We start from the raw sequence: 27,386 nt of genomic DNA, 5'->3' as shown, positions 1-27,386 counted from the left end.
GGGCTGTGTGCCCGTGACTTTATGGGTGTGCGTTGGGCAGGCATGGGAGAGGGCAGTGTGGATGGGTCCGGGGTAGGGGGGTACGGACCGCAGAAGCCTGCGTTGGTCAGACATCGTTGCTGACATGCCCTCCATGAATGACACCACCTGTGTGAGCAGTTTAGTGTGGTCATGGAGGACATTCAGCACTGATGCCTGCCCAACCTGCAAGTGCCGCAGTATGTCCACAGACACTTCACTGAGGGCAGCAGGGGTGACAGGGGCAAAGGAGACATGGTGGGCCTCTGCGCGGACAGGCGGGACGGGAGGAACTGGGAGGGCGGAGATGGTAATGGAGGAGGCGGGGACAGATGTGGGGATGCTGCCAGTTGGTGTTGCATCCTCCGCCTCCTCAAGGAGGTCAGCGGCGGACCCGTCGGCATTGTAGCTGCTCTCGCCTCCAGACATGTATGAGGGGTGGGTGCATATGACTCCCTGCAGTGTCCAGACAGTGTACATGTACGCACTAGTAGTACACGTACAGGTACGCACTAGTAGTACATGTACGTGTCAAACACACTATACTACTAGTGCGTACCCGTACGTGTACTACTAGTGCGTACCCGTACGTGTACTACTAGTGCATACAATCAATCAACAAAGCTTTATTTCGACACGTGATGTCATAAAAGCACAAAGCACATAAAAAACAATTACAAATTCATTATTTTTAAAACATGTCGTAAAAAATCCAGTTTGAAATATACAATAAATATCTAAAAAATGTATTAAATTTCACAGCTTTGGGGATTAAAAACAGTATTATAAAAGATTTAATTAAAACTGCTAGATTTTTGCCTGATTAGCCATGCCCAACCTATGAATTTGGCCACTCCACAAACTAGGGTGGTATTGGTGGTGGTTTTAAGGATTCGCATAGCGACAATGTGATCCCTTGTTCCTAAGAGTAAACAGGCGGGTCTAAGCCATTTCGTCCTAGGTAATAGATAGGCTGGGCATGCAAAGAAGAAATGGGAGACGCTTTCAGTGACACCAGGACAAAATGGACAGTCGGGGAGGGTCTTGTGGGGGGGTTTCCACTTACTAGTATGGTTGCGTAATGGGAGCGTCCCGAACCTAAACTGAATAAAAAGTGACCTGTCCCTGAGCTTAGTGATAAAGTCAAGGTATGGTTCTAAGAGGATAGTTGATTTGTGTTGATAAAAAGCCTCTGTCAGCCTTCCAATGTTGGGATCTCTTTGTTCCGAGGCATCCACCCAAGCCCAATAGGCTCGCTTAACTTCGGTCTTCGATAATGGTTCCCCCGCTGGCCAATCGGTTGTAAGGCCGGTTGCAATCAGGAGTTTTTTTGTATTTGCGAGCCACTCAATTTTATGGGCACCTTGCAAGTTCATAACCTCCCTGAGCCCTTCAGCATAATTAGAGAGCTCAGGGGTTCGCCACAGCCGCGCCCAATATAACAGAGGGCGAAGGGTGGCTAAATCCCTAATTGAGCGCCTGCCAAAATCGCTAAAGAGTGGTTTAGTCGGGGTGCCCCTGGGGAGTGATACAAGTTCCCTAAAGAACTTGTTTTCGCTGGTCACCAGTGAGTCAACACAGCTGTAGCCCCATAGTTCGGCGCCATAAAGTGCGCTACCCACAGCCTTTGCAGCATAGATGTTTAGTACTGGGGTAATAGGTTTAGAGGTGGAGGCCCGAAATTCCTTTCCCAAAGCACCAGTTACTCTTTTGAGATTAAGTGCCATTTTATCTATATGAGGCTGCCATCTGAGCCTGTCGGAGATTCTGATTCCCAGATAGTCAAACTCTCTGACACGCTCAAGTGGTTTCCCTTCTAGGGTCAGAATAGAACCAGAATATTTTGAGGGATTGAAATAGAGGAGTTTAGTCTTGGCGGTATTGATGACGAGGCCTCTTCGCTCACAGAACAGAGAGAAGCGCTGTAACAACTTCTGTAAACCCGACGGAGTTTTTGATATTAGCAAAGTGTCGTCTGCAAAAAGAAGTGCTGGAACTTTATCACCCGCCAGAGCGGGAACGTCCGCTTCGACTTCGAGCAAAAAAGAGACCACGCCATTCACGAATAGCGTAAAAAGTGTTGGCGCCATGACACACCCTTGTCGAACCCCTCTATTCACTGGAATTTTTTTTGTTTTCTGGCCCTGTGACCCCCATCTAATGCAGGCAAAGTTCTCTTCGTGCATTCGGATGAGGAGTTTCAGAATGTAGGAAGGGATGCCCAACTCCTCCAGAATTGACCACAGACGGTCGCGGGGGACCAGATCGAAGGCGGTTTTAAGGTCGATGAACGCAAGGTATAAAGCACCCTTGCCGATGGTAACCGTCTTCCAATAAAGAAGCATTAACCTAAATACTTGGTCAATGGTGCTGGTGCATGCCCTACAAGCCGCCTGGAACTTGATTAGAATCCCTTCCTCGTCCACCCAGGAATGTATCCTCTCCAGAAGTACCCTGCCGACCAACTTCTGACCTGAATCGATTAAGCTGATTGGGCGATAATTCGCCGGGTCTCCCCTTAAGCCCTTCTTGAAAATGGGGATTACTTCTGCACCCTTCCATGACTCCGGCACCGGGGATCCACTCAATAGGCTGTTAATATAAATAGTAAAAAACGCAGCCCAGCCTGTTGGATTTGCTTTGAAAAGGTCTCCCGGAATGCCGTCAGGACCTGGTGCCTTGGCAGATACAATCTTATCAATTGCAGTTTGGACCTCCTTCTCCTCAATACTTGGGAACAAGACATGGTCATGGAATTTTAATACAGACCCAGGGCTGGTGGGCTGGTCTACCACAACCTCAGGATCTGCGTACAAGTTCTTGAAGTGGTTGAACCATTCCCCATCCGTGATGTGGTTAGGAATTTGCACCTGGGCACAGCTGGATGATCTTCTCATGATGGACCAAAAAAGCTCGCCATTTTTTGCTTGGCTCGCTAATTTCAGTGAAACCCAGCGCTGTTCTTCCCAGACTTTTTTGGCAGATGCGAGGGCTTGCCTATAAAGCAACCTCGCTTGCCTAACCTCAGCAGGATTATTGGATTTGATTGCAGAAATTAGGCAATTTTTCTTAGTTCAGCAGTCTTTATTAAACCAATCATTCTCTCTTTCAACTCTGAGGTTGGGTTTTTTCCTGCGGTCAATAAACAATGCCCCAATTGCATTCATAGAATCCACATAGACTTTAGTATGGCTAGAGTTGTCCTCAGATAATGAGGAAAGCCTGGTGGTGTAATCAGCAAGAATGTTCTCCAACGCAAAAAGTTTAGTATCGCTAAGGGCGATTTTAGACCATTTAAGGGATCTACCACAGTTAGAAGGCTCAAGCTTCTTGGTCAACAGCTGTATACCTGGTAGAGAGGAAGTAGCCTGTCTATGCCAGACTTCACGCATGGTGAGGGACAGGGGGTTATGGTCACTGGATGTTGATGGAATTACAACCATATCAACGACAAATTTCCATCCCCTCCTGTCAATTAAGATGTAGTCTATTCTACTTTGACTGCCTACTCTGTTGAAAGTGTTAGCGCCCACTAGATCAGAAGGGGTGCGCCCATTGGCAGCTCTTAAACCGAATTCCAACGCTATGGCGTTCATTTGGATTACTAGTGCATACTCGTACGTGTACTACTAGTGCATAATACTAGTGCGTACCCGTACGTGTACTAGTAGTGCGTACACATACGTGTACACACTAGTAGTACACGTACGTGTACGCACTAGTAGTACACGTACGTGTACTAATAGTGCGTACACGTATGTGTACTACTAGTGCGTACCCGTACGTGTATGCACTAGTAGTACACGTACGGGTACGCACTAGTAGTACACGTACGTGTACTACTAGTGTGTACGTACTAGTGTGTACGTACATGTACTACTAGTGCGTACACGTACGTGTACTACTAGTGCGTACCTGTACGTGTACTACTAGTGCGTACATGTACGTGTACACACTAGTAGTACACGTACGGGTACGCACTAGTAGTACACGTAGGTGTACTAATAGTGCATACAGGTTCGTGTACTACTAGTGCATACACATACGTGTACGCACTAGTAGTACACGAACGGGTACGCACTAGTAGTACAGTGCGTTTGACACGTACGTGTACTACTAGTGCGTACACGTATGTGTACTACTAGTGCGTACACGTACGTGTACACACTAGTAGTACACGTACGTGTACACACTAGTAGTACACGTATGTGTACTAATAGTGCGTACACGTACCTGTACTACTAGTGCGTACAAATACGTGTACTACTAGTGCGTACATGTACGTGTACGCACTAGTAGTACACGTACGGGTACACACTAGTAGTACACGTACGTGTCAAATGCACTGTACTACTAGTGCGTACCCGTATGTGTACTACTAGTGCGTACACGTACGTGTACGCACTAGTAGTACACGTACGGGTACGCACTAGTAGTACACGTACATTTCAAACGCACTGTACTACTAGTGCGTACACGTGCGTGTACTACTAGTGCGTACCCGTATGTGTACTACTAGTGTGTACACGTACGTGTACGCACTAGTAGTACACGTACGGGTACGCACTAGTAGTACACGTACATTTCAAACGCACTGTACTACTAGTGCGTACACGTGCGTGTACTACTAGTGCGTACACGTAGGTGTACTACTAGTGCATACACGTACGTGTACTACTAGTGCGTACACGTACGTGTACACACTAGTGGTACACACTAGTAGTACACACAGATGTGGGGATGCTGCCAGTTGGTGTTGCATCCTCCGCCTCCTCAAGGAGGTCAGCGTCGGACCCGTCGGCATTGTAGCTGCTCTCGCCTCCAGACATGTATGAGGGGTGGGTGCATATGACTCCCTGCAGTGTCCAGACAGTGTACATGTACGCACTAGTAGTACACGTACAGGTACGCACTAGTAGTACACGTACGTGTCAAACACACTGTACTACTAGTGCGTACCCGTACGTGTACTACTAGTGCGTACCCGTACGTGTACTACTAGTGCATACTCGTACGTGTACTACTAGTGCATAATACTAGTGCGTACCCGTACGTGTACTAGTAGTGCGTACACATACGTGTACACACTAGTAGTACACGTACGTGTACGCACTAGTAGTACACGTACGTGTACTAATAGTGCGTACACGTATGTGTACTACTAGTGCGTACCCGTACGTGTATGCACTAGTAGTACACGTACGGGTACGCACTAGTAGTACACGTACGTGTACTACTAGTGTGTACGTACTAGTGTGTACGTACATGTACTACTAGTGCGTACACGTACGTGTACTACTAGTGCGTACCTGTACGTGTACTACTAGTGCGTACATGTACGTGTACACACTAGTAGTACACGTACGGGTACGCACTAGTAGTACACGTAGGTGTACTAATAGTGCATACACGTTCGTGTACTACTAGTGCATACACATACGTGTATGCACTAGTAGTACACGAACGGGTACGCACTAGTAGTACAGTGCGTTTGACACGTACGTGTACTACTAGTGCGTACACGTATGTGTACTACTAGTGCGTACACGTACGTGTACACACTAGTAGTACACGTACGTGTACACACTAGTAGTACACGTATGTGTACTAATAGTGCGTACACGTACCTGTACTACTAGTGCGTACAAATACGTGTACTACTAGTGCGTACATGTACGTGTACGCACTAGTAGTACACGTACGGGTACACACTAGTAGTACACGTACGTGTCAAATGCACTGTACTACTAGTGCGTACCCGTATGTGTACTACTAGTGCGTACACGTACGTGTACGCACTAGTAGTACACGTACGGGTACGCACTAGTAGTACACGTACATTTCAAACGCACTGTACTACTAGTGCGTACACGTGCGTGTACTACTAGTGCGTACCCGTATGTGTACTACTAGTGTGTACACGTACGTGTACGCACTAGTAGTACACATACGGGTACGCACTAGTAGTACACGTACATTTCAAACGCACTGTACTACTAGTGCGTACACGTGCGTGTACTACTAGTGCGTACACGTAGGTGTACTACTAGTGCATACACGTACGTGTACTACTAGTGCGTACACGTACGTGTACACACTAGTGGTACACACTTGTAGTACACACAGATGTGGGGATGCTGCCAGTTGGTGTTGCATCCTCCGCCTCCTCAAGGAGGTCAGCGTCGGACCCGTCGGCATTGTAGCTGCTCTCGCCTCCAGACATGTATGAGGGGTGGGTGCATATGACTCCCTGCAGTGTCCAGACAGTGTACGTGTACGCACTAGTAGTACACGTACAGGTACGCACTAGTAGTACACGTACGTGTCAAACGCACTGTACTACTAGTGCGTACCCGTACATGTACTACTAGTGCATACCCGTACGTGTACTACTAGTGCGTACCCGTACGTGTACTACTAGTGCGTACTACTAGTGCGTACCCGTACGTGTACGGGTACGCACTAGTTGTACATGTACGTGTACTAATAGTGCGTACACGTACGTGTACTACTAGTGCGTACCCGTACGTGTACGTACTAGTAGTACACGAACGTGTATGCACTATTAGTACACCTACATGCACTACTAGTGCGTACCCGTACGTGTACTACTAGTGTGTACACGTACATGTACGCACTAGTAGTACACGTACGTGTACGCACTAGTAGTACACATACGTACACACTAGTAGTACACGTATGTGTACTACTAGTGCGTACCCGTACGTGTATGCACTAGTAGTACACGTACGGGCACACACTAGTAGTACACGTACGTGTACTACTAGTGTGTACGTATGTGTACTACTAGTGCGTACACGTACGTGTACTACTAGTGCGTACATGTACGTGTACACACTAGTTGTACACGTACGGGTACGCACCAGAAGTGCATGTAGGTGTACTAATAGTGCATACACGTTCGTGTACTACTAGTGCGTACACATACGTGTACGCACTAGTAGTACACGAACGGGTACGCACTAGTAGTACAGTGCGTTTGACACGTACGTGTACTACTAGTGCGTACACGTATGTGTACGCACTAGTAGTACACGTACGTGTACACACTAGTAGTACACATATGTGTACTAATAGTGCGTACACGTACGTGTACTACTAGTGCGTACACATACGTGTACTACTAGTGCGTACACGTACGTGTACGCACTAGTAGTACACGTACGGGTACACACTAGTAGTACACGTACGTGTCAAATGCACTGTACTACTAGTGCGTACCCGTACGTGTACTACTAGTGCGTACACGTACGTGTACTACTAGTGTGTACCCATATGTGTACTACTAGTGCGTACACGTATGTGTATGCACTAGTAGTACAGGTACGGGTATGCACTAGTAGTACACGTACGTGTCAAATGCACTGTACTACTAATGCGTACCCGTACGTGTACTACTAGTGCGTACCCGTACGTGTACTACTAGTGCGTACCCGTATGTGTACTACTAGTGTGTACATGTACGGGTACGCCTTAGTAGTACACGTACATTTCAAACGCACTGTACTACTAGTGCGTACACGTGCGTGTACTACTAGTGCGTACACGTAGGTGTACTACTAGTGCATACACGTACGTGTACTACTAGTGCGTACACGTATGTGTACACACTAGTGGTACACACTAGTAGTACACAGATGTGGGGATGCTGCCAGTTGGTGTTGCATCCTCCGCCTCCTCAAGGAGGTCAGCGTCGGACCTGTCGGCATTGTAGCTGCTCTCGCCTCCAGACATGTATGAGGGGTGGGTGCATATGACTCCCTGCAGTGTCCAGACAGTGTACGTGTACGCACTAGTAGTACACGTACAGGTACGCACTAGTAGTACACGTACGTGTCAAACGCACTGTACTACTAGTGCGTACCCGTACATGTACTACTAGTGCATACCCGTACGTGTACTACTAGTGCGTACCCGTACGTGTACTACTAGTGCGTACTACTAGTGCGTACCCGTACGTGTACGTGTACGCACTAGTTGTACATGTACGTGTACTAATAGTGCGTACACGTACGTGTACTACTAGTGCGTACCCGTACGTGTACACACTAGTAGTACAAGTACGTGTACGCACTAGTAGTACACGTACGTGTACTACTAGTGCGTACACGTATGTGTACGCACTAGTAGTACACGAACGTGTATGCACTATTAGTACACCTACATGCACTACTAGTGCGTACCCGTACGTGTACTACTAGTGTGTACACGTACATGTACGCACTAGTAGTACACGTACGTGTACGCACTAGTAGTACACATACGTACACACTAGTAGTACACGTATGTGTACTACTAGTGCGTACCCGTACGCGTATGCACTAGTAGTACACGTACGGGCACACACTAGTAGTACACGTACGTGTACTACTAGTGTGTACGTATGTGTACTACTAGTGCGTACACGTACGTGTACTACTAGTGCGTACATGTACATGTACACACTAGTTGTACACGTACGGGTACGCACTAGAAGTGCATGTAGGTGTACTAATAGTGCATACACGTTCATTTACTACTAGTGCGTAGTACACAAACGGGTACGCACTAGTAGTACAGTGCGTTTGACACGTACGTGTACTACTAGTGCGTACACGTATGTGTACGCACTAGTAGTACACATACGTGTACACACTAGTAGTACACGTACGTGTACTACTAGTGCGTACACGTACGTGTACTACTAGTGCGTACATGTACGTGTACACACTAGTTGTACACGTACGGGTACGCACCAGAAGTGCATGTAGGTGTACTAATAGTGCATACACGTTCGTGTACTACTAGTGCGTACACATACGTGTACGCACTAGTAGTACACGAACTGGTACGCACTAGTAGTACAGTGCGTTTGACACGTACGTGTACTACTAGTGCGTACACGTATGTGTACGCACTAGTAGTACACGTACGTGTACACACTAGTAGTACACGTATGTGTACTAATAGTGCGTACACGTACGTGTACTACTAGTGCGTACACATACGTGTACTACTAGTGCGTACACGTACGTGTACGCACTAGTAGTACGGGTACACACTAGTAGTACACGTACGTGTCAAATGCACTGTACTACTAGTGCGTACCCGTACGTGTACTACTAGTGCGTACACGTACGTGTACTACTAGTGTGTACCCATATGTGTACTACTAGTGCGTACACGTATGTGTACGCACTAGTAGTACAGGTACGGGTATGCACTAGTAGTACACGTACGTGTCAAATGCACTGTACTACTAATGCGTACCCGTACGTGTACTACTAGTGCGTACCCGTACGTGTACTACTAGTGCGTACCCGTATGTGTACTACTAGTGTGTACATGTACGGGTACGCCTTAGTAGTACACGTACATTTCAAACGCACTGTACTACTAGTGCGTACACGTGCGTGTACTACTAGTGCGTACACGTAGGTGTACTACTAGTGCATACACGTACGTGTACTACTAGTGCGTACACGTATGTGTACACACTAGTGGTACACACTAGTAGTACACAGATGTGGGGATGCTGCCAGTTGGTGTTGCATCCTCCGCCTCCTCAAGGAGGTCAGCGTCGGACCTGTCGGCATTGTAGCTGCTCTCGCCTCCAGACATGTATGAGGGGTGGGTGCATATGACTCCCTGCAGTGTCCAGACAGTGTACGTGTACGCACTAGTAGTACACGTACAGGTACGCACTAGTAGTACACGTACGTGTCAAACGCACTGTACTACTAGTGCGTACCCGTACATGTACTACTAGTGCATACCCGTACGTGTACTACTAGTGCGTACCCGTACGTGTACTACTAGTGCGTACTACTAGTGCGTACCCGTACGTGTACGTGTACGCACTAGTTGTACATGTACGTGTACTAATAGTGCGTACACGTACGTGTACTACTAGTGCGTACCCGTACGTTTACACACTAGTAGTACAAGTACGTGTACGCACTAGTAGTACACGTACGTGTACTACTAGTGCGTACACGTATGTGTACGCACTAGTAGTACACGAACGTGTATGCACTATTAGTACACCTACATGCACTACTAGTGCGTACCCGTACGTGTACTACTAGTGTGTACACGTACATGTACGCACTAGTAGTACACGTACGTGTACGCACTAGTAGTACACATACGTACACACTAGTAGTACACGTATGTGTACTACTAGTGCGTACCCGTACGCGTATGCACTAGTAGTACACGTACGGGCACACACTAGTAGTACACGTACGTGTACTACTAGTGTGTACGTATGTGTACTACTAGTGCGTACACGTACGTGTACTACTAGTGCGTACATGTACGTGTACACACTAGTTGTACACGTACGGGTACGCACTAGAAGTGCATGTAGGTGTACTAATAGTGCATACACGTTCATTTACTACTAGTGCATAGTACACAAACGGGTACGCACTAGTAGTACAGTGCGTTTGACACGTACGTGTACTACTAGTGCGTACACGTATGTGTACGCACTAGTAGTACACATACGTGTACACACTAGTAGTACACGTATGTGTACTAATAGTGCGTACACGTACATGTACTACTAGTGCGTACACATACGTGTACTACTAGTGCGTACACGTACGTGTATGCACTAGTAGTACACGTACGGGTACACACTAATAGTACATGTACGTGTCAAATGCACTGTACTACTAGTGCGTACCCGTACGTGTACTACTAGTGCGTACACGTACGTGTACTACTAGTGTGTACCCATATGTGTACTACTAGTGCGTACACGTACGTGTACGCACTAGTAGTACAGGTACGGGTATGCACTAGTAGTACACGTACGTGTCAAATGCACTGTACTACTAATGCGTACCCGTACGTGTACTACTAGTGCGTACCCGTACATGTACTACTAGTGCGTACCCGTATGTGTACTACTAGTGTGTACACGTACGTGTACGCACTAGTAGTACACGTACGGGTACACATTAGTAGTACACGTACATTTCAAACGCACTGTACTACTACTGCGTACACATGCGTGTACTACTAGTGCGTACGTGTACTAATAGTGCGTACACGTACGTATACTACTAGTGCGTACACGTACGTGTACACACTAGTAGTACATGTACGTGTACTACTAGTGCATACACGTGTACGCACTAGTAGTCCACGTATGTGTACGCACTAGTAGTACACGTACGGGTATGCATTTCACATGCTTACAATGGTAATACAGGCGTACACATGCCAGGAATGGAGGGCTACGAGTCGCACAAGGATGTCCATCAAGTACTTGTCATTGCATACTTTCACGTGCAGGCCCTAGGTGTGGCAGCCAGTGATATTGCACAGGTCATCTCATCTAGTTGCACAATTGATGGGCGATGACCTGTGGACACATGTCATGTGTGATGGGGCACTATGTGGCACATATCACCTTGACACTTGCCACATGTGTGTCTGTAGTCCAACTGTGTCATGCACAGCAGCAGTGGGATGGCACAGTCTTCAACACCCGCACCTGTCTCCTGATGCCAGGGACAGGGACACTCTATCAACTGACATGTCACGATCAGCGTACCCCTTTGTGACTATGTCAGGTGTGTATCATGTGTTCCCATGAGCTTGATGTCAGTGTCCCGTCAACTGCATCTGCTGTTGGTGCATCCAACAGGGGTCATCGGACATCATATTTTCCCAGTCATACATGTGTGCGTTGTCTCAATGGCTGTGTCTTTGTGTTGTCACGTGTACCCCTTCATCGCACTGTGTTTGATATGTACATTTGACATTCTATGTGACCTGTGCGTGTGCCTTGCAGTCAGCTGTGTGGATGAGATGACATCCTTCCAATGCAGCTATGTGGTTGTGTGTCACTGTGGCTCTTCACTCAGACTGGCCCCCAGCTCATTTCAGGGCATGTCATGTTGACTTGACAATCAACAGGTGTATCTGGCTTTTTGTAGGAGTGACAGCAAGCTGGCATATGTGTCCTGTATGTATTGCACACACCCGACTCCATAGTTACCTGATGTGTATTAGCAGTGTAGCATGTGCTATGTTCATTGACATTGATATTGGCAGACTCTCAATCTTCATTCTTACAAACAATCTCTTGCAGGGCACAGCCTGTCCAAAGAACAATGCAAGACTTGGGTGCCATGAGGGAACATGCCTGCATCCGCCGTTACAGATTCAGTTCAGTTCAGTAGTACTTTATTTCGGCAATTTTAGCCATAAAAGTCAACATAACAATAAAAAACACAATTTGCATACATGACCATATATGATTACGATTACAACAATTAGCAAAAATGGTGTACTCCATGATTATACAATACCGATATTAAAACAATAAATAGGAATATTTTAGTTAAAAGCCAGTTTTTCATATAAAAAAGATAAATGACAATAAAATAAGGCTGAGGGAGACTAAATGCATTAACTGTGGAAAAGGAATTGGGTAGATATTGCTTCTTGGATTACAATTTATAATCAGACCTTTTCCTAATGAGATATATATTAAATAAGAATCTACTTATACCAAAAACCATCAGTTGAGAGGTATCAGATTTTAGTATACGCTCTGCCACTTTATAAGATCTAACCCCCACATGATTACAAACTGGTTTGATCCAACAGAGCCTCGGTTTCTTATACGCTGGGCAAAAGAAGAGGAGATGAGCAACATCTTCCCTTACCCCTAAGGAACAAAGGGTACAGAGATCCGAACCTTTTTCCCCACCCCACCTGCATGTGTAGGCGCTGATCAATAAAACCCCATATCTGAATTGCAAATATAGTGATTTTGCTAGCGGAGGGCCAATCTCATCCATAAATTCTTCAAAGTTTGGAATATCTTTTATGTTTAGGAAGTTCTGTGTCAATATGCCAATCGTCGATCCAAATATTAGTTCGGCGTAGACATAGGACCAGAAAGTATCCTTTAAGATTTTTTTAAAGGACAAGGTTATATTCTGGGGTGCTTCCCAAAAATGAGAGAGGCCTAATCTTTTAAACCACTTATATATATATTTTAGCCATGGGGTTTTCAGGTGCTCATCAATATGAATAAGTTCAGTCAGCCCACACTTATAATCACTCAGTTCTGGGGTAGACCAGACCCTTACCCAATACAGCATTGGTCTCAGTAGTGCTAGATACTCTGTTCTTTTAAAAATGATATCAAGTAGTACAGGGACAAGAGGAGTTCTAGTTGGAATTTTAAGCAGCCTGCGTACAAAATTATTTTCAACTTTCCCAAATTTGCTGTTACTGCAACATCCCCATACTTCAGCACCATAAAGGGCAGCTGATTGAGCCTTCGCTTTAAATACCTCGAGTGCTGGAGAAATTGCTTTAGACTCACTAGCACCATGCACTTTCAGAATAGGTAATGAATTTTGTTGGAGAACTAGTGTACTTTTGTCCAGCTGACCTTTCCAAGTCAAATTATTATCGAGCGTTAGACCCAAATAGCTGAAACTATCTACCTGTTCCAATTTGCGATTCTTTAAGAACAAATTGTTCCTATTATTATTTTTGGGGGGATTTATGACCATATATTTGGTCTTAGTTGGATTTATTTCTAATCCCTTCTCCTCGCAGTATATTTGGAAAGTGTTCACCAAATTTTGTAAACCCCTTGGGGTCTGGGAAATAAGAATAGTATCATCAGCAAATAGTAAAGAACTTATTGTTTCTCCATCTAGTTTCGGGGAGTCGTGAACACAATTCTTTAGGAAAGTTGGAATGTCGTTAACAAACAATGAAAAAAGTGTAGGGGCAAGCACGCAGCCTTGGCGCACACCTCTATCTACGGGGATAGCTCTGGAAAGTTCACCATCCTTCCCCCATCTAATTTTAGCGTAATTCCCTGTATGTAACTTAATCAACTCATTAAGTAACTCACCAGGAACCGCCATCTTCCTTAATGTAGACCATAGCAAGTTGCGAGGAACAAGGTCGAAGGCGGCCCTTAAGTCTAGAAAAGCCACAAAGAGACTACCCTTCCTAATATTTATATATTTCCAACAAATACACATAAACCTAAATACCTGGTCGGCTGTGCTGATTTTAGATCTAAAACCTGCTTGGTATTTGGTTAATATCCTTGTCTCCTCAATCCATCCTAAAAGCCCATTTAAAATATGTCTGGCAAAAAAATTTTGTAAAATATCTATTAAACTAATAGGACGGTAATTGCATGGATTGTAACGGTCACCTTTTTTGAAAATTGTTATAATTTCTGCCCCTTTCCATGATTCGGGGATCGATGTACCGGCCACTATTGAGTTACTTAGAAAATGTATATATGGGCCCCACACTTCCATATCATGTTTTAATAAATCGCCAGGGATTTTATCAGGGCCAGGGGCTTTACCCATTTTAACAGCCTGTAGTGCCAAATTAGTTTCTACTAAGCTAAAATATAATGAGACAGTACTCGTATTTAAAATGGGTTCGTTGTCGTTGAGGGGCATGTCATCCTTGTCGTTGAGGGACATGTCATCCTTACTAATAGAATAAAGTTTAGTGAAATGATCTCACCAGGTGCTTTCGTCAAGGTAAACATCCTTGGAGGAATTACCCTTCTTATTTCCATTAGCAATTAAATTCCAGAATGTACTCTGATCGTGTTGTTTGGCCGCACACAATAGATCATCCCATAAATCAGAGTCCCATGTTTTTTTTGCTTGAGTCATAGTTTTATTGTAGAGCAATCTAGCATTTTTAATATCCAATTGAATCCTAGATTTTACAGCCATAATCAGCCTTGATTTTGCTGATCTACAATCTTGATTATACCATGGGTTTCCTGACTCTAGATGATCCTTTCATCCTTTCCTATGAATAGGCTCATATTTACAGTTAAAATCCCCACACACTAACACCTTGGCATTTTGTCCTAGGTCATCTAAAACGGAGTCCAAGGTTTCTATCACCTTTGATTCCTTGTTGGATGGGTATGGTCTATTATAGATATTTATTAAGTAAATAACCCCTTACCCTCTTGTCGCAATTTTTAAACCTAGCAAATCAGGGCAGGGAATAGACAGCTGAATAACGTCTATTACCATGGAGACTTTAATCCAAATGACCAGCCCCCCAGATGCCCTTCCTCTGTTTGATGGGATTGCTTTGGAGCTAAAGGTTTTGTATCCTAATCTATGGGCAGTTTCTATCATCCAAGTTTCTTGTAAAAGGATAATATCAAAGTTCTCAATGTAAGAACACCATACTGCATCCTTCATATTCCTGGAAAGGCCAGCAATATTCCAAGATATTAACCTTATTTTGGAGACATCTTTTGCACATAGTAAGGATGTACCCAGTGAAATATCTGCTCCAACAGTATCAGGCACAGATGTGGGTAGGGAATCGTCTATGATATTACCTAATACCTCCAGCTGTATCGGTTGGGATTTTAAAACCGTATCCACTCCAACTGCGTCACCCTGCCGGGCATAAATAGTCCTAGCTATGTCTGGCAACTCATCTGCATCCAGGTCCAAAGGGCTTGGTGCTACTGAGATTATTGGATAAAAAACATTGCTACTCGTGTGGGTCTCCCTCGACAGGGTATCTAGTACAGGTACAACCTTTTTAAGTCAATCATTAGAATATAAGGAACTCAAAGCAGCAAATCTATTTTGGGTCGGAATAGCAAAGATTGGTGCACCATGAATACACGTGGGTCCTTTCCTAATCATGGTTTGAATTGGCCTGTCTAAATGACTATAAAAATAACCTAAGGGGTGAACCCTCACGTCGTTCTCCCCTAGTACAAGTGTTGCAGCTCTTAATTGGATGGTCACAACATGTTGGGGGTGTCTAAAATTTATAATGACACAATCTCCCTTACATGACTTTTTTGCATTACCTATCCAAGGGACTCGTCTAGTAGACAAAATTTGGTCGGAGAGATTTATAGGAAAACCACAATTTTTGTTTAACCAAGCGAGTGATTTCCGTTTAAGTGAGTCATGGTCTTCCTCTCGATTTTTAGATATTGCTGAATCTAAAGGTGGGACATTTGAGAGGACGATCACGTAGGGTTCACAAGCTGGTGGGAGATTAACAGGATGTGATTTTTGCACCAAAACTTTGGACCTCTCACTACTAGATAGGGCTGCATTAGTTCGAATGCTACTACCAGCTACATTCGATGATCTAGTAGAACTTGGGCAGCTCGCTGCCTCATTTACAGGTGGCAATACTGAGTGAGCAGGTTGTAACAATATCTCAGGCGGTTTTATGGGCTGTTTTAACTTCTCTAAAGTGCCGCCCAATCTTAAAACTTCATTAGATAACAAATCGATCTTTTCCACAAGGGGCTTAATCGTAAGTGCTAATTTTGCCTCGAAAATCTTAGTGATAAGCCCTAAAAGGGCTGAATTCTCATCTCTATTAGTGATCGGGGTCTCTGTTTGGGCCTGCGTACTTTTTTGAGGATGACCCAGCAATAATTTTTGATGAACGCTCCCCCGCTTAATTTGAGTCTTTCTGCACTTCCTAACAGCCCTTTTTGGAGGGGAACAAGGTGTTATAGGCTCATTAGGAGACTCCAGTAGATTTTGGCATTGGTCAACGTGGACCACAGGGGAATTTACCAAGTTCTCCAATAGGGGAGTTTCAATTTGAGAGCCTAATACAATAGAGGTAGTAATACTAGCATCTGAGGCTAGCGACACATTTCCAATAGGGGAATCCTTCCCCAATGATTTCCTCCTTTCGTTATTAATTAAGTTAACCCTTTTAACCAAATAATTATCCATAGTAGTTATATTCTTGGCCATAATAAAAGTGCCCCTCACGTATTTTAACAATCTAAACTATAATATGCAAAAGGGTTTAGCAGTAAATCAACTAATCTGAAAGCCTACGCAGAGACAATTAAATACCTCTTATAAACCCTGAGCAGTAACTTACATGAGCTCCCAGCACATTGACTAGCAATGTCTAGCGATATAACCCAGATGAATACCCTGAAGCTCGATAGCCACTATTAACAGATATCTCAGCCTGGCTAGCAATGTGCAATATAACAATAGTACTATACAGTCACCCAGCAGTCTTTACACCTTAGGGGGGTAGCCCGACCCGACCTCTTCCGGCCTCCTAACAGCCACACAACGGCCCGCCCTTTGCCCGGGCTTAGCCCGGCGCCTGCCCGCGCGCGTCCCGCATCGCGGGGGGGCGGGATCTGTTAAGTAGCGCCTCCGGGCGCGCAAGATGCGTGGTTTCCGCTTCCTTAACCCAGAGGATCCTGGGTGTTGTAGTTCCTTCAAGCGCTCCCCCCACACAGCGGTCGCGGTTGCAGGCGACGGCGGGAGGGTAATGCGAGGGCCAGAACGAAGCCGGTAGCCCCAGGAGTCTCAGGGCCTTACAGGTACGTGGCAGGACTCGGTCAAGCGTGGTCTGGGATTCTGTGCACGGCCCCCGCTCTGCCGGGGGGCGGGATCTGTTAAGTAGCGCCTCCGGGCGCGCAAGATGCGTGGTTTCTGCTTCCTTAACCCAGAGGATCCTGGGTGTTGTAGTTCCTTCAAGTGCTCCCCCCACACAGCGGTCGCGGTTGCAGGCGACGGCGGGAGGGTAAAGCGAGGGCCAGAACGAAGCCGGTAGCCCCAGGAGTCTCAGGGCCTTACTGGTACATGGCAGAACTCGGTCAAGCGTGGTCAGGGATTCTGTGCATGGCCCCCGCTCTGCCGGGGGCGGGATCTGTTAAGTAGCGCCTCCGGGCGCGCAAGATGCATGGTTTCCGCTTCCTTAACCCAGAGGATCCTGGGTGTTGTAGTTCCTTCAAGCGCTCCCCCCACACAGCGGTCGCGGTTGCAGGCGACGGCGGGAGGGTAACGCGAGGGCCAGAACGAAGCCGGTAGCCCCAGGAGTCTCAGGGCCTTACAGGTAAGTGGCAGGACTCGGTCAAGCATGGTCAGGGATTCTGTGCACAGATTCACTCGCCAGTTGATTGTGGACTTAACAGACAAGCTGGCACCACACCTCCAACCATGACACAGGTATCCTAATGCGCTGACCCCCAAGATGAAGGTGATGTCAGCCCTACATTTTTTTGCCACAGGTACATTTCAATTGAACATAGCTGATGTGGGTGGGATGTCACAGACAATGTTCAGCCGTGTCCTGCGTGATGTTTTAGCAGCCATGTTGGAGCACCTTGATGAATTCATCAAATTTCCTACTCCTGAGGAGTTGACAGATGTCAAGAGTGATTTCTATGCCCTGGGAGAGATGCCCCATGTAATTGGGTCCATTGATGGTACACATGTGGCTTTGTTACCACCACAGGCACAGGAACAAGCCTATCGCAATAGAAAACATTACCACTCGATAAATGCCCTTGTGGTGTGTCTTGCTAACATGCTGATTTCCCATGTCTGTGCACATATTCCAGGATCAGCACACTATGCCTACATCATGAGGCGTAGCAGGGTGCCACAAATGATGCTGCGGCTGCGCAACGAACGAGCATGTCTTGTTGGTGGGTATACTCTGTTTGTCCTGTGTGTTGCGGTATCTTTGGCTCTTACGGCATCTCCTGACCCACTTATTTACATGATGGTTCCATGTAGGGGACTCTGGATATCCCAACATGCCATGGCTGATGACACCTCTCCACAACCCAAGAACAGCTGCAGATCACCGGTACAACAATGCACACTGGCAGACCAGGCGAGTGATTGAGAGGACGTTTGGACTCCTGAAGAGCAGATTCCGGTGCCTGGACAAGACAGGCGGGTCCCTCCCTTATGCCCTGGAGAAGGTGTGCCAAATTTTCTCGTGTGCTGCATGCTGCACAACATGGCAGTTGAGAAGGCAGTGCCACTCATCCTGGATCTGGATGAGCAAGAACATCCACCCGTGGAGGATCAAGGGTTTGCTCACGAGGCTAGTGATGAGGAGGAGGAGGTGGAGGATGATATCCGGAGTCAGCTCATACGCAACTTTTTCTCATAATGGTGAGTCACTGGGTATGAGTGTGCAAGCTTGTAGCATTGAGTGGCATGTGTTGCAATGTGTGTGTCCAGCGGACTGAATGCAAAGTGACTTTGATGTGTGTTCTGATGTGTCACTCGAGTGATGGTGTCATGCCATACAGTTTTGCGGAGAGACTTTCTTTGACATTTACATGTGTCCAACATTGTTCATGTTTTGTAAATGTCCATGTGTGCAGCGAGAATTGTTTTCGGTGACTTCTTGTGTGTCTGTCATTCCCAGGTTTTTGCGCCTGTTGGCTGCTCGTGTCATCGTTGTCCTCCTGCTATTCCTCATGAGGATTGCAACATGTGCTGAATCAGCATTCCATGCACGGACATGTGGAAATGTCAGTTTGGGTAAGGATTGCAGCAAGGCTTTTTGGTGTTGGTATGGGTTGGGAATGTGTGGGCCTTCTTCTGTGCATGTTGTGGTAACATGCATACATGTCTTCTCACCATGGATCATATAACATGTAGCATCACTCCCATGTAGTCACCCTTCTTGACAGTCATCTGTAGTGGAGTGTGGCATCTGATGAAGGCATCAATGTGTGTAAACCTTGCCTCTGAAACATTGCGGATGCTACGGGTGGACATAGTGTGGGACATCACAACAACAGGCTCTATGGGGTATTGCAGCCTCTCCGTATGCAGCAGGATGTGTTTGGCTCATCCCCTTAGCTTGTGTGCCAGTTCATTGGGATTTACATCATCCGTGTTGTGAAGGGGGGGTCCAGTGTATGTCCCACATGTTCTGTCAACTGACCTGTGAGTCTGTTCATATGGATGCATTTCCCTTTGTGTGTATATGGAATAAAGGTGTTCAGCACAATCCAAAGTGCCTAATCTTTGTCACTGCAGATCTCTTGCCACTTTGCATGCGTCATCTATGGCATAATTGTCAAAGATTGAGCATATGTGTGTATGTGTACTTCGGCAACATGCATGCAGTCCTTCATGGTTAATAATATCTATTGTGCATGAAGTACCTGGTTGTGTATGTATTTGTCCAGCTTGCTCTCCACAACAGGACGTGAATGCCTGCTGATGGTGTCTCCTGTGCGCAGCTCCGCATTTTGTTGCCTGATCCAGTGGCCGTCATTTTTGGTGATAGTCATACATTTTCCCGGAGTGACCCATGAGTAACGTGACACTCCTTCCTGTACACACACCTGTTGCACTGTGCCTTTCCGACCTCCTTGTCTTTGTGGGCTACTTTTTACCTAATTTCCCGCCCCTTCTACCTGCTGGTGCCTCACCTGTGGCACCGCCCCACCGAGTGCCCTGATTCTGCAACCACCACGCCTCCAAAATGCTCAGCCTTTCCCCCTCCACCCATTCTAAATGCAGCCAGCAGCTTTTCTGTGCCACTGTTGCGCCAATGCCGTGCCAAAGGCAGGACCATCTGCGCCTGCAACGTGCACAGTGCACGACCCTCTGGTCTTTGCATGACCAACGTCACACAACAGGCTCATGCTGCAGCCAAACTCCAAGCAATGTCCTCCAGCCAATCATCCGCCGGCTATCAGGCAACCCCTAAGCGCACACATGACCCCTTTGCATGCTGAATGTGCAACTCCAACTGCCTACACAGCGCTGCCCCGACTACCAGACCCTGTCAGACCAACCAGGTCATGTGCCTCCTACTCCACACCGCTCCATCCACCAGCACGCCATTGGACTCTCTTACCTCCTCAACACAACAGCCCCACACATCACCTTCATGACAGTAACCTGGACAAAAGCATCCTCAGCACAGAACTTCTTCATTGCCATCTCAGACGGATCCAAGATCACCCACAGGGTGTGTCCAGCGGACTGAATGCATAGTGACTTTGATGTGTGTTCTGATGTGTCACTCGAGTGATGGTGTCATGCCATACAGTTTTGCGGAGAGACTTTCCTTGAAATTTACATGTGTCCAACATTGTTCATCTTTTGTAAATGTCCATGTGTGCAGCGAGAATTGTTTTCGGTGACTTCTTGTGTGTCTGTCATTCCCAGGTTTTTGCGCCTGTTGGCTGCTCGTGTCATCGTTGTCCTCCTGCTATTCCTCATGAGGATTGCAACATGTGCTGAATCAGCATTCCATGCACGGACATGTGGAAATGTCAGTTTGGGTAAGGATTGCAACAAGGCTTTTTGGTGTTGGTATGGGTTGGGAATGTGTGGGCCTGCTTCTGTGCATGTTGTGGTAACATGCATACATGTCTTCTCACCATGGATCATATAACATGTAGCATCACTCCCATGTAGTCACCCTTCTTGACAGTCATCTGTAGTGGAGTGTGGCGTCTGATGAAGGCATCAATGTGTGTAAACCTTGCCTCTGAAACATTACGGATGCTACGGGTGGACATAGTGTGGGACATCACAACAACAGGCTCTATGAGGTATTGCAGCCTCTCCGTATGCAGCAGGATGTGTTTGGCTCATCCCCTTAGCTTGTGTGCCAGTTCATTGGGATTTACATCATCCGTGTTGTGAAGGGGGGGGGGGCAGCGTATGTCCCACATGTTCTTTCAACTGACCTGTGAGTCTGTTCATATGGATGCATTTCCCTTTGTGTGTATATGGAATGAAGGTGTTCAGCACAATCCAAAGTGCCTCATCTCTGTCACTGCAGATCTCTTGCCACTTTGCATGCGTCATCTATGGCATAATTGTCAAAGATTGAGCATATGTGTGTATGTGTACTTCGGCAACATGCATGCAGTCCTTCATGGTTAATAATATCTATTGTGCATGAAGTACCTGGTTGTGTATGTATTTGTCCAGCTTGCTCTCCACAACAAGACGTGAATGCCTGCTGATGGTGTGTCTCCTGTGCGCAGCTCCGCATTTTGTTGCCTGATCCTGTGGCCGTCATTTTTGGTGATAGTCATACATTTTCCCGGAGTGACCCATGAGTAACCTGACACTCCTTCCTGTACACACACCTGTTGCACTGTGCCTTTCTGACCTCTTTGTCTTTGTGGGCTACTTTTTGCCTAATTTCCCACCCCTTCTACCTGCTGCTGCCTCACCTGCGGCACCGCCCCACCGAGTGCCCTGATTCTGCAACCCACACGCCTCCAAAATGCTCAGCCTTTCCCCCTCCACCCATTCTAAATGCAGCCAGCAGCTTTTCTGTGCCACTGTTGCGCCAATGCCGTGCCAAAGGCAGGACCATCTGCGCCTGCAACGTGCACAGTGCACGACCCTCTGGTCTTTGCATGACCAACGTCACACAACAGGCTCATGCTGCAGCCAAACTCCAAGCAATGTCCTCCAGACAATCATCCGCCTGCTATCAGGCAACCCCTAAGCGCACACATGACCCCTTCGCATGCTGAATGTGCAACTCCAACTGCCTACACAGCGCTGCCCCGACTACCAGACCCTGTCAGAACAACCAGGTCATGTGCCTCCTACTCCACACCCGCTCCGTCCACCAGCACGCCATTGGACTCTCTTACCTCCTCAACACAAAAGCCCCACACATCACCTTCATGACAGTAACCTGGACAAAAGCATCCTCAGCACAGAACTTCTTCATTGCCATCTCAGACGGATCCAAGATCACCCACAGGGACGGCAACAACAATCCCAGAGGATGAATTGCAATTTATTCACAAGTACACCCTCAGAGTCACTAATCCGGTTTTGCAGCAAATCCCTGGCAACCCTCAGAGTAAAACTCATCTACAGATCTCCAGGCCTACATCCACAATTCCGCTAAGCCATCAACACGTACATCTGCACGCAAGCCCTCACCTCCACAGACTACATGAGGCTGGGGGCCAGTAACTTCTTGCTGGAGGAGACGCACACCACCATCCATCATTGGTTCATCAACATTTGAATCCACGTCTCCGACAAGCAACACACTGCCCCACACCCCGCTACCGATACCCTAAAGATGCTTGATGTAAGTCACCACAGACAAGCTGTGTTGGACACTCGAAACAACACAACCGCCATACCCTGCAACCTCACGCACTGCATCAGCAACTGATCCAACAATCTTGCCACATTGATGGACTTTCCTGTGAAGCACAACAACAGTTAAGGCACCTGGGACAAGGCAGACCTACTGGACTCCTACAGACCTAGCCGGACTCTTGTGCAGACCTTGCAACACAAAGAGCCATCATTTACCTTACAGCCCTGGAAAACACCACACACAGCCATCACCATATCATCAGCAAGGACAAGTTGAGATCCTTCAGATAGTGCCGAGACACGTAGACACACGACATCAAGGAGCTCATCAGCATTGTGAGTGAACTGACAGCAGAACTCCATCCAAGACATCCCACCCTTGCAAGGCAGATCACATCCCTTGCAACTTTGTACCACTGCAAGCTCATGGCCATACACGACAGCCTTGGCACACAGAGGCAGACAGCACTATTATCCGCAGGACAAACCCCCCTGAGGTTCTGGACTCCCGTCAGCAGCAAGTACACAACCTGGGTCATGTGCCCCATCCACTCTGGCTCTCCATCAGGCCCCTCCCCACACAACATCTCAACCACATCATTCCCCATCCTTGAAGCCCACGTCCAGCGCGTCATGAATGTTTCCTTTGCGTTTGCCACATTCCATGGGTGCTGGAGGCATGCAGAGACCCAGGCCCTTCTTAAACAACGGACAGCAGTATCGCCGGATCTCCTGGAACATCACTCTGCTTCCCTACCCAGCAAATGTCATCATGAAGACACTCAACAAGCAAATGACGAATTTCCTCCACGCAAACTGCTCCAGGCAACTGGCACCAGACCATCTTCCACAGTAATCGCCACTGCAACCGTCATCATTGCCACCACCGACGACAACTTTGCCCTGCTCAACAATGGTGAGCCCACCCCCCTTGACCTCTCAATGGCATTCTACACCATGTGCTACCACACTGTCAGCTCACACATCTCCAACACTGGTATCCAGAGGAGGGCCCAGGATTAAATCAGAAAGTAGCTCACCAGCAAGGCCCAAGGAGTCTGCCTCCACCCTGCAGCATGTAGTACACTGGGGTCATCTGTCACATGCCCCAGGGCTCTTCTCTCAGTGTGACGATCTTCAATGTCTCCATGACCCCCCTCTCCACCATCACATGCGCACACAACCTCATCATCATCTTGTATGCCATTGACATCCAGCTGCTCCTCAACCTCACCAAAGACCCAGCCATTGCCAGATCCAAACTTCAGGAAGGCATGAGATCCGTTGACGAATGGCTGAACATCAGCCACCTGATGCTGGACTTGGACAGGACTGAGGTCATCATCTGAGGATTGTCCCCTTACGGCTGGGTCAACTCCTTGTGTCCCACCGGCCTGGGCACCGCACCAGCACACAGTGGCCACGCACGCAAGCTGGTGTTCATCATGGACCCATCGCTCACAATTACCATGCAACTCACCACCATCTGTACCTCATGCTGCAATACCCTCCACATGCTGCAAATGATCCACAGATAGATCCACTCCAAGGCAAGACAGACCGTCCCCCAGGTCCACGACACCAGCCGGCTCAACTACAGCACCGGCCTCTACGGAGAACAACAGCAAAACTGCAGGAGAACTTGTCCACATCCAGGGTGCATCCGCACACCTCATCTTCAACAGCCCCAGCCACATCACCGTCCACCTGAGATAGCTACAATGGCTGCTGCTGGATCACCTTCAGACTCCTCAACCACACTCAGGAGGCAGTCCACAACCCCAGACCCAAAACCGACCTTGGACGTCTGTCATCCAACACCCAGTTGGCCCAACTCCATGCAGGCCACCTTGCCCTGGCCACCATTCATCACATCCACATAAAAACTGCATGCAGGAGATAGCTCTCCCATCTCGCCAAACAGACCTGGGACTCCCTCCTCTACACCTTCAGGATGCTCTTCCAAATTGGTCTGTCTGAGCAGTATTGCAAGCCCACCCTCAGCAGCTTGAGGCCATCACGGGTGACTATTGGGCTCCATGTCTGTATTTGGTGATACATTGTGACTCATGTGTGTCCTCGACTGGACTCAGATCCAAGTGTATGGATGGCTGGAGTTAGTTCCATACTCAGGCATACTTTGACATATCCCCACACGTATGTTGTGGACTCATGCTAAATGACTGCAACATAAAACTTCAAGTATTAATTTTTTAATTATAGCTCTGGGGCGTGATTTGTGCACAGAAAAAGGTGCAATGCAGGGACCATGGAATCCAAAGTTCACAGGGGGAGATGGGATCCTTGCCATTTGAAGTCATCAGAGTCCAGACCACAGTGTTTGGCATCATTGGTCAGACTGTGACCAGCAGGTCCATGTGGCAGATGATGTCAGTCAATGAGGTGATACTGTCGCACATGAAGGCCAGGTGCCAGGCCGGGTGACCTGGGAGATGTGGATGGGCCGCTGCCTCTCACGGTCTTTTCCGTGGACGACCCACCTTCCTCGCGGGACCCTCAGATGCAGGCCTTGACAATGCTTGGGACGCTCCGTCGGACGAATCCTCCTCCTCCTCCCTCCCTGTGGCTGGTGGCACAGGGAGGGTTGCCCATGTTGTCGGCGATCCAACGGAGTGAATGGCCTATGTCCATTTGCACCGCCAGGAACTCAACCAGTCTTGCCTCCATCCATCCTTGATGTTCTTGTTAACTGGCGTGTTGTTCGGCCTGCTGGCTGAACTCCCTGGTGTCACGCCGGTATGCATCCATGATGTTGTGTATGTGTGACATACCGGTCCCTTCAGCTGGCTGGTCAGGTTCCCGCCTCCGCCTGCCTCCACTCCCACCACCCCTGCCCACACGAGCCTGGCCTGCCGTTGTGGGCACATCGGGTCTACGGGACCCCTGAGGGATGGCAGTGGCGGTGTTGTCTGCCTCCTCCTGGGTGCCCGCCGCACCTTGTCCCTCCTGGTCAGTCTGGCTCTGTTGTTCACTGTGGGCAGGGCTCCTCGGTGTCTCCTGGGATGTGGCAGGAATGTGGGTGGTGGTTGGCACAGATGTTCCTGAACCAGGTGCTGCAGGGGCTTGGACACCAGAGGGTCGAGGTCGGTCGGGGTCATCCGCGGAGTGTTGAGAGGCATCGCTGCCGGTGGGATCAGGTTCCTCCCAAGCCTGGGACAGTGATTCTTCCCCCCCATTGTTGGGGGGAGATTCATCACGTTGCCCTGTGTGTGAGAGACAGACAATGTTAATGCTGTTTCATGCAACATGCATGTTTCATACACATTCAAGTTGGCACTGTTCCTCCAGGTAGTTGTATGTGCCTAGCATTCTCCTCAATGTTTACTTGTCTATGGGTATGTTGCGGGGGACAGATTGATATGTTCTCCTGAGTCTTTGACATGTAGATTTTTGGCTTGGATGCTTCTTCGGCTATGTATTGGTCTTGTTGTGTTACATGTCCATTGTGACAGTAGGTAAATCCATTGCCTGTCCCGGGGGTGTCTGCTTGTGTAAGGGGTGTGTGTGACAGGGCCTGCTGGTGTGTGTAGTGTGATTTGGCCCTGGGTCTCCCAGGTGATGTAGCTGTCCCCCCATGGAGCATGCTGCCATGACAGTGAGTGTGAGTTCCTGTCCTAGATATTTTAACTTGTTGTCTTGGTGTTTGTGTTTGCACAGGTCACAGGAGGGCCTTGTGCTGCCCTGTCTGTGGGCATGGTGTGGGGTGAGGGTGTGGATGATTGTGGGTGTGTGGGTCTGAATGTAACGGTTGTGTGAAGGTGTATATGTTAAGGTGGATGGGTGCAGTTGTTGGTGTGTGCTCTCTAGATGCAGTGAGTCTGTTGCAAAGGCTCATGGTTTGTGTGTGTGGGCCATTTTTATTGGTCCATTTGTGGGTGGGGCTCAGTTTGAATTTTTGGTGGGTGTGTTATAAGTGGTGGTTGTGAGTTTGCCCCTCTGTTTACCTGTTTGGATGTGTCCAGGTCAGTCCTTTCCATTTTTTGTGCAGTGTAGACGTGTTTTGTGGTGTTGTGCGAGTCGAATAGACCCTCCTTGTGCTGTTTTACAGTGTCCGTGGTTCAGTACCGTACAGGGGTACGAGTCGTACAGGCACACACCCCCATGCGTTTTGTATGTACGGTGCGTACACCGACATTGCTTTATGTACGGTGCGTACACCGACATTGCTTTATGTACGGTGCGTACACCGACATTGCGTATGTACGGTGCGTACAACAACATTGGTGCGTACAATAACATTGCGTATGTACGGTGCGTACACAGACATTGCGTATGTACGGTGCGTACACCGCCATTGCGTATGTACAGTGCGTACACCGACATTGCTATGTACGGTGCGTACACCGACACTGCGTATGTACGGTGCGTACAACAACATTGGTGCGTACAACAACATTGGTGCGTACACCGACATTGCGTATGTACGGTGCGTACACC

The 27,386-nt window shown here is 47.7% G+C and overlaps 1 protein-coding gene across 4 annotated transcripts in view; it reads left to right on the top strand.

Annotated features, from left to right (window-relative positions):
* Nucleotides 1-27,386, top strand: part of LOC146817852 (amine sulfotransferase-like) — a 388,273-nt gene that overhangs the window by 76,374 nt on the left and 284,513 nt on the right. The window lies entirely within an intron of this gene.

The sequence above is a fragment of the Triturus cristatus genome, chromosome 6, assembly GCF_964204655.1.
Source record: "Triturus cristatus chromosome 6, aTriCri1.1, whole genome shotgun sequence".
Lineage (NCBI taxonomy): Eukaryota > Metazoa > Chordata > Amphibia > Caudata > Salamandridae > Triturus > Triturus cristatus.
The sequence above is the reverse complement of the archived record's forward strand: the minus strand, read 5'-3'. Positions and strand labels throughout refer to the sequence as shown.